The sequence below is a fragment of the Lycorma delicatula genome, chromosome 4 (genome assembly GCF_047948215.1).
Source record: "Lycorma delicatula isolate Av1 chromosome 4, ASM4794821v1, whole genome shotgun sequence".
NCBI lineage: Eukaryota > Metazoa > Arthropoda > Insecta > Hemiptera > Fulgoridae > Lycorma > Lycorma delicatula.
The window spans coordinates 26,086,406-26,095,387 of record NC_134458.1 but is presented as its reverse complement, the minus strand read 5'-3'; the positions used below and the strand labels follow the sequence as shown (position 1 = coordinate 26,095,387).

At 30.9% G+C, this 8,982-nt stretch overlaps 1 pseudogene; it reads left to right on the top strand.

Annotated features, from left to right (window-relative positions):
• The first annotated feature begins 398 nt into the window (after nt 1-398).
• Nucleotides 399-8,982, top strand: part of LOC142322584 (general transcription and DNA repair factor IIH helicase/translocase subunit XPB-like) — a 43,034-nt pseudogene continuing 34,450 nt past the window's right edge.

Below are 8,982 nucleotides of genomic sequence, written 5' to 3'. Positions count from 1 at the left end.
TTCCATTCTGAAATCCAGCTCAGCAGTGTAACATAAAAATATTTCCAGGTGATTTCCAAGGGTTACTGTATTTCCTGAGTTTCATCATATATTCACTTTATTCACAGGCTTCACTTTATTAACAGTGAAGTTTTAACTACCTTTCTGGAAAAACAAATTTGCAACTTCACACCAAAGTTAGTTACCACTTAGAAATATTGTAGTGATAGCATCGACTCCTTTTTATTTACTTTACCCTTGTACAGTCTCAGATCAACCACTCCTGAGGTGTGCGGTTAATTGAAACCCATCCACCAAAGTACACATCGACGCTCTAGTATTCAAATCCGTTGAAAAGAAACTGCCTTTACTAGGATATGAACCTTAGAACTCTCGACTTCAAAATCAGCTGATTTGCGATGACAAATTCACCATTAGAACCACCCCAATGGGTTGTACTTAGATAGCAGTGGTACAACATACTGCTATCTATAAAAGTCCTTGATCATCCCTCAGGTGTGACTAGTAAAAGCATTTTTGATATAGATTTTGTATAAGAGTGTTTCACACTAACAATACTGAACTACAATTTTTGGTAGATGGGTAAAAATAAGCGAGCTAAATATATATGTGTGTGTGTGTGTGTGTGTGTGTGTGTGTGTGTGTGTGTGTGTGTGTGTGTATACGTTATGTAATTGTCAGTTAAATGAAATTAGATTATTGTTTGAATGGTATGAAAATGTAAAATTTTATTAATTTATAAGTATTTACATCATGCCGTGATTAAATACTTGCATTTGAAGGCAGTACGCCTTAGCAAGTTAAAACCAAGTTGAACGCTGTTTATGGGGACTCTGTCCTATTATTTGTCACTGTGAAAAGATGAGCAGCTGAATTTAAACATGGTCGTATCAGCTTGGTTGATGAGCATTTGGGACAGCCAAAAACTGCAACCATTAACGATATCGAAAAAGTTCACCAAATCGTACTGGATGACCGACAAATTAAGGTTAGAGAGATAGCAGAGGCTTTGGGCAAATCAAATGAAGATGTTTGTCATATATTAACTGAAGAATTGGATATGTGTAAGCTATCCGCGTGTTGCATGCCACATTTGCTCATTTTGAACCAACAACGCATTTGAATGAACATTTCCAAGGCCCTGCTGGAACAGTTTAAGCAGAATTATCCATGTTCTTTTAATTCTCCTGGACGTGAGTTTTTTGGCCCTTTAAATAATTATTGTTGTTGTTTTTTATGTAGATAGATAAGCCGTATGTCTATATTTCAGTACAAGGTGTACTCGACGAGCTATTGATAGATTAGCAAAAAGTAAGTCATATTATTTTTTCATTATAAATTTTCCTGGCCCAAAAAACGTGAAAGTGAAATATCAAATTATCAGCCATACTGTGCATTTTTATAACAACTTTTTCATATTTACAAACAAATAGTACAACTTATACATTGCAGTTGATAAAAAAATTAAATAGCATTTTAAGTTAGTAAAAATCTGTTTTGAGAAAGAGTCGGAAAATCAAATGTTTTAGGTACCGCATGTACGGAATGCTGCTATCAAAAATTGGGTCTGGAAATTTATTTTCTTCATGAGCCTATATCTCGAAAACTTAATAAGTGATTTAAAAAATAATATATTCTACTTATTTACCCATACTTCGCTGGAATGCACCTTATACTGAAACACAATGTATAAACATAGTATGCATTTCACACCCCTTCTTCCCCCTTAGACTACGCCTATGACAACAAAAGTCGATCGTGACACACTTTTAAGATAAAAAGTCGGTCTTATATACAGAAAAGTTGGCCACTGTCATACACCAGTATGTGCGGCCTATGCTCAGCCAGGAACTGAGCCTTCAGCCCGTTCTGTAGAATGTCGGCCTCCAGCAGCTGCTTCACCTGCTGCTCAAACGACTTCCAAGATTACGCTGTGTTCCCTTGTTTTCGTGACCCAGGAGACTTGGGTCCAGAACCTTTTTAAGGGTTAGCTTTGTCACTGTCAATGAAGCCCCTGGACAAGTTTAATCGGGACTACCTTGACAGTGGCTCGCTTAATTTTTGTCGTTGGTGCCTGAACTGGCGGCGGTGGACCAACTCATTTAGGTGCAGGTGCTCCAGCAACTGAGGTGAAGGAGACAGGCTTTTTTACTTTCTCCTCCATCCGTTTAATAGACTTCTGCAGTTCACCCATTGCTTCACCCGTCACTAGTTTGAAACCCCGAACTCCCTTCCCAACCCGGTCAACGTTCCCTGATAACTGTGAAACGACTGAATCCAGGGCAAGGTTGGTGAGAATTTTTTCTCTTACGCTGAACAAAAATGAATATGTTTTGTTTAGTGAATTTAGTGATTAATTGCTACTTTTGAAATAATGTCATTTAATGTTTTATTTTTGTCGGTAGTACAAATTGACTGCTTATTCCTTATATGCTGCAGTCATTGTCGGTTTGGAGACTCATGATATAATTGAATACTTGAAGAGATTGAGTAAAACAAGCGTACCAGATGGCATTATTGAATTCATTAGGCTTTGTACTCTGTCATATGGAAAGGTACAGTTCTTTCATATTTTTATTTTATCACTTTTTGATTAATAAGTTTTATATTTTCAGACTTATTATTTTCATTAGTATTTACAGATCGATAACAAATTTTCCATAATGTCTAATTTTTAATAGTTAAACATATGAAACAATTGTATTCTGAGATTTCACAATGTTTGTTGTGTTTGTGTAATATTGAAATATTACACTAATAAAGGGGGGGGGGGTCTTGGTACATCTGTGTGGGTGCAAGTATGTAATATGAATTAGATTCTGCAGTATATACTTATAAATTGCCCATTTAATGAATATCTATATATGTATGTACCCATTTACTGAAGAGTCTTCACCAGTTATTACAGTCTTGGAAGTTGGAATCACCATTGGTGCGACATCAAAATGAATTTTTTTCTCTTCAAGTGAAAGCAATTTTGACAAGAGATATATGGTCACTTTGTGTATGCCTGAATCATATGTTATAATTATTACATGAGACCAATGTCATTTGTAATTTCTTGGACAGTCAGCCAATGATTTTCCGCATCAAACTGCATAAATTGTCAGTGATATTTAAGTTTTGGTTTTTGGGCTGCTAGTACACTGGTCATTCTCAAATGAAGTCTGGCCACTATAAAAATGATTTTACCACTTTTTATTTAATTTGTGTAATTCCTGCAGCTTCATTCACCAAACCTAATTAATCTCTTTCAAATTTTTTCTCTTTGGGCACCCACCGATCTTCTGGCAGAATTTGATACGGTAATCTTGTTCAAGCATTTCATCATTATACACAGAATAAAAAAACCAGTTGCAGTAACATGTACACATTGGCTGCTGAACAGACTGACATGTTTCATGAAGTTACGTAAAAAACATTCATGCACAGTAGTTTATTAATGTTGCTATTTACCAAGTTTTATTGCTTACACTCAAATATTTTCAAAACAAAAAAAAATAATGGTGGATACTTTTTGAACGAACCTTGTACTAAGCCATCAAGGTTTGGTTAATTTTTTAATAGAGAGATGTTTAAAGAGGTCTAGGAAGACAAATATTGAATTATAACGTAGCGTGTACAATGTAGTAATTATATTTATGCTAAAAGATAAAATATGTTATAATATGTCATACTACAAAAAGTAATGAAGAGTTGAATAATACTAAATAAAGAAAAGAGTTAATAATTTAATAATATTAAAAATAAGTTTCAGCTTTATGCAAATATTGGAAAAGTTAAACTATAATATTGCCAGGTGTTCAGTTATTATTATTATTTTCTTAAGAAATTTCATATTAATAAAAAAATTTACTAGATATTTATATTTGTTTGTATTAAATAATATGTTTATTATTATTATTAAATGAAATTAACTTTATTAGGTTAAAGAAGTAAAAAATAAATGATGTTAAAATATATATTATTCCAGTAGAAATGATTTTACGTAGCAAGTGATTGATGTTTTGTTTATTAATAATAAGTATTATACTACAATTTGTTGTGTCATTATCAGTATTTACCCAAAAAATTATTTTTACGGTATACTTATAAAATTTCTCCCAAATTTTTACAGGTTAAACTTGTTTTAAAACATAATAAGTATTTTGTGGAATCGCCATTCCCAGATGTTCTTCAGAAATTACTTAAAGATCCAGTTATTCAAGAATGTCGTTTACGAAGAAATGTTGATAAAGAAGTGGCTCCAATTACTACTAATATAATTGATAAAAAAGGCATCCCACAGGTTTGGTTTATTTTTTATAACGGTTTAAAGTTTGCTAAAATTTTAACATTTTTTATCTCCTTTTTGTCATTTTTATCGTTATTTCAGTAAAAACTGGTTAATTATTGTATTATATAAAATATTATTTTTGGTCAGATTCAGTAATTTTTATAGGGAAAAATATTTCTGTTATTTATTGTTTAATTTACGGTTAAATTATAATGTACATGGTTAGTTGATGCTTTATAGTGCTTAATTAGCAGCTGTATTATGTTTTTGTACGATACAAAAAGTTGTTACGGTAGTGAAATAAGTTATCAATTTTTTGTCGCTTTGTTCCTTCTGCATCTCTGATTCATATCCGATGGTTTAAAAAAGTTTTACGTGTTTGTATTTTATTTATTATTAAATTTCTGTCTCGCAATTGAGGGACTATGGAAAAAACTGATACTTTGGTTAAGAAAATAGCTTCTGCTAAAGATGAAACGATTTATTTTAAGTCGATGGAAACATTTTTACTTGAGATAAAATATTTATAGAGTTGACAAAAGACATGGTGTTATTTGTGCACAATGCATTCAAAATTTTGGATGTAGGTCTGAGTGGCTAAAAGTCAGTCTTTTCAAAAATTTTATGAAATGTTTTAATCGGCAGGTGACTCAAAAATGATCGTGAATTAGAAAGAACGCATTAATTGATAAGTAAGTGGTAGTAGCAAATGAATATGACAAGGTTATTTTGAAGCTTTTAAGTTTCTTCAACAGATATGTCAGTGTTAGTGATTGTTATATAAATAAATAGACTAAGATATTATTGTACTATACAAATTACTATACAAATATAGGTTATTTACTATACAAATTTTTTATTGTAAAGTTTTCATAAATTGCATTTAATTTTACGATTAATTTTTTGTAATATGAAGATAGTCTGTAAAAATAATTTCTGTTCTTTTAATAAAATATTTTCATAATATAATGACTAATTTTGTTACTGTTATTTTATTTTTCATTTACAATTTTAAAATTATTTTAATGTTGCAGATAATCAATTATTTTAATGCTTTTAGTTCAACAGTATGCAGCAACAACAACACCAGCAGCAGCAACAGACTGATATTCAGTCAGGTGGCGCAACTGGTGAAGAGGAAGAACCAGTTGTTGTGCCGGAAGATATGTCTGACTTTTATGATAAAATGGATAAAGCTGATGAAGATGATGAGGAGGAGGGTATACCGAAGACAGTATCATTTGAACTAAACCAGGTAATGTGAATATTGTACAGTGAAAATTTGGGGAATCAATTTTGAAGTAATGTAATTTGATTAGTGTGCAAAATAAAAAAAATTATTTAATAAATTGCTTATGTATTTGACTGCAAACTCTGTTTTATTGTTAATGTATGTATATAATATACATACATTAGAAAACATTATACATTATACATACATCTGCATTAGATGCAGATTGCTCAGTAAAATGATAAACTTCATTCTTACAACCTGATTGTCCCTAAATTCCTATAATATTTCAGAAAATAATATTTAAAATTGAAGGCAGGAAGTAAGTATAAAAATGTCTGTGGTTGAAGACATGTGAAATAAACTGGTTTCGATTGATACGCGTAAGTTGAATAATGCTGATTGCAGTCTCCATGTGTAGATCACCATAATTTGTTGGCATATTTTTGGTCAATGACCTTACTAGTAAAACAAATGCCAAAATTCTTGTCCTGATTTCTAGAAGCTATCCTCCATAGGAAGCATTTTTCCATTTACTTTTACACAACCACATGAGGTGTATATAGTTATACAATTCTAGTAACCTTCTGTGCATTCATAAGTGTCAATTATTCTACCTGAAATCTATTCTGTTGCTTGTAAAGCATACACATCTTTTTTACTCATAATAATTGCCTTTCCATTCCTAGACAACACATCAGTTCTACTTCAAAATATCTTACACCCATTCACAATTTTTTCACCCTGTTTCTGTTTCGTTCCACACAATCCAAAAACATCCAATTTGCTTCTGATAAAACATCAAATTTAATTTGTACACAAAAATAACAATTTTATAATTTATAAAGAATAAACTTGTAATAAATAAAAAATGAACTTACTATTTTTGGGATTTGCGAAACAGTGTACTAGGACTATGTTGCTTATGCTTCTCTCTCCAGTTGTACAAAAAAAATTAAAATAACTCAACAGATCAAAAAAAAAATTACTAACAGCGATGAATAATACACATTAATTATAAAAATAAAGAAAAATGACAATAAACACATTTGACTCAATACTCCCATAACTAGTCTACTTGAGTTCATAGAACCACTATTATGTAATAGAAGAAACACATCAGAACTTAACAAAATATCTTATTAATACTTATAATACTAAAGCATTGGCCAATCCAAAATTAATTTTAATTATAATATTAAACATGATTTGTCATTATAACATGTTACATTTTCAAAGCAGTCTTCTGATAAATCCATGAAGTGTTTGTATGGAAAGGCCTTTGACATTAAATTCTCATATCTGTATTTTGTACAAATCATAGTTTATGAATTTCGTGATCAGTTTGCTTAACGTACTCACTGCACTAAACTAACCATGTTAAAATCCAACACAAAACTGACGCTTTCTGATGTTCTCACTGGTCTAACCCCACCGTTACTTCTCGGAATTAACAAGTCTGTGTGAGTATGTGTACTCATACAAATGTAACACTCTTTTTATAGAAAAGTTTGTTCATTTTTCAAACATAATGTCATATTTCTTAAAATTATGAATCATGCTGCTACTAATTTAACTTTTATGTTTTTAAAAAATATGGTCCGTCGACGTATTAAGAAATCCAAATAACAAAATAATTTATAATAAAATAAAATACAAATAAATTCACCAATTTAAATAAGCCAATTCACCAGCTTACTGAGCTTGATGTGACCTACACCTAGTTGATTGAGCTGTAATTTGCATCTGGTTGCACTGTTTAAATGTGCTGTTATTTCCCTGATATAGTTCAGATGTTTTAAAACCATTAGGATACATCTTTGAAAAGTGGTAAAAACTTTTTTATTATTAAAATAAGCGCTGAAAGGGAAATTACCTGAAATTAGTATAACAATTTTTGTATATTTTTAGAATTTATTGTGTAGTTAACTGTAGGTGTACAATAATCCATTTTTCTGCTGAGATGGAACATTGTTTACAATAGAATTTTTCCTACAGAAAAGGGCAGATTATTAATTTATTTTTGTGGTGTCTGTATATCATGTGTTACAGTCTCTACTTATTAGTTATTCTCACCAAATTATATAGATATTTATTACACTGTATATGATATCCATTATCCTATTGGTAAAGAAAATGATATTGTTGGGCTTGAAATTGCTTGTACTTAGGTTGACTTAGGATGCTGGTCTACAATAGTATATTTCACTAAGTGAAGAAGGCAAATAGTTAGTCATTCACTTTCTATAGTAACCTTGATAATTTTGATGTAGAATGATTTTTATTCTTGAGATTAGCTGTGTCATTTTTGATAATGATTGCACTTATGTGGAGGAGCTGTGCAGCTACCTATAGTATGATTATGGGGCCTAACATTCAGTAATCATGATGGAAGCTGTGCATTAATTTGTGGTGTTACACTCTTTACCCAGTCCTATTAATATGATACATTAAACAACTTGTATAAAAAATAATCAAGAATTAGTTTCTTCAAGAGCAGTAATGTTTATTATTTGGTTGTTCATGTGATCAGCAGAGGGAATATACCACTAGTGGGATATACATTTAGTAATGAATATCATCTACAGTTTGACTAAGCAAGCTTATGTGTAACACTATGTTATTCTCATTAAAGAAGGCACTTATTCCTTACATAATTTCTTGTGACTTATAGCATACTTTTGTTATTGAAAATGGTTATCCTATTTTCAGGAGTGATGTTTTTTTTTTGTTAGGATGCCTATAAACTGTCAGGGTTGACTGCTTTTCTGTGTCGATTAACATGCTTAAATAAACATAAAATAAGTTTTAATTCTATGCAAGCTTAAATTAATTTTGTTTTTGATGTGAGAAAGGCCTTTTCTTAATAATTTAATCAAACCTTTTTCAGTTTTTGTGTCAATTTTAAAAATAAATGGTTCAAATGTTAAAACATTATTAAAATCAGATTTTTTTTCAAAATCTTTATAAAGATCTAATATTGTATTATGGATATCCTAATCTTCCTTCCAGGTTCTCATTATTTTTTTAATAGTATCATTGAAGAAACAAATTACAGTTAAATATTAATTTTTTTGAAACCTGAAATAGACATTATAATTATAGATTCTTTAATTTTTCATACTTGAGGAACTGTTTTATAACTACTTTACTACACGATTGTTTTTCATGTATTTGTGGGTATTTAGGTGAAGAAATAATTACAATTCTTTCATCAGGTTAGATAATTTACCAGATTTTATGATTTTTTTCTTTGACGCTGACGCTGACGCTGACACTTGACGCTGACTAACAGCCTTTGTCACAATTAGACTTGCAGTGTGGCCACAAAATGGAAATCAGCTATCAAGTCAGTACAGCAGGCAGCCCCTGTAACAGATATTAAGAATTCACTGGCTGTCCATGCCCTGGCATCCTTAGAATGAAGAATCTAGTAAGATCAGATCTGCACCACAAAACTAATAAAATTTGACTG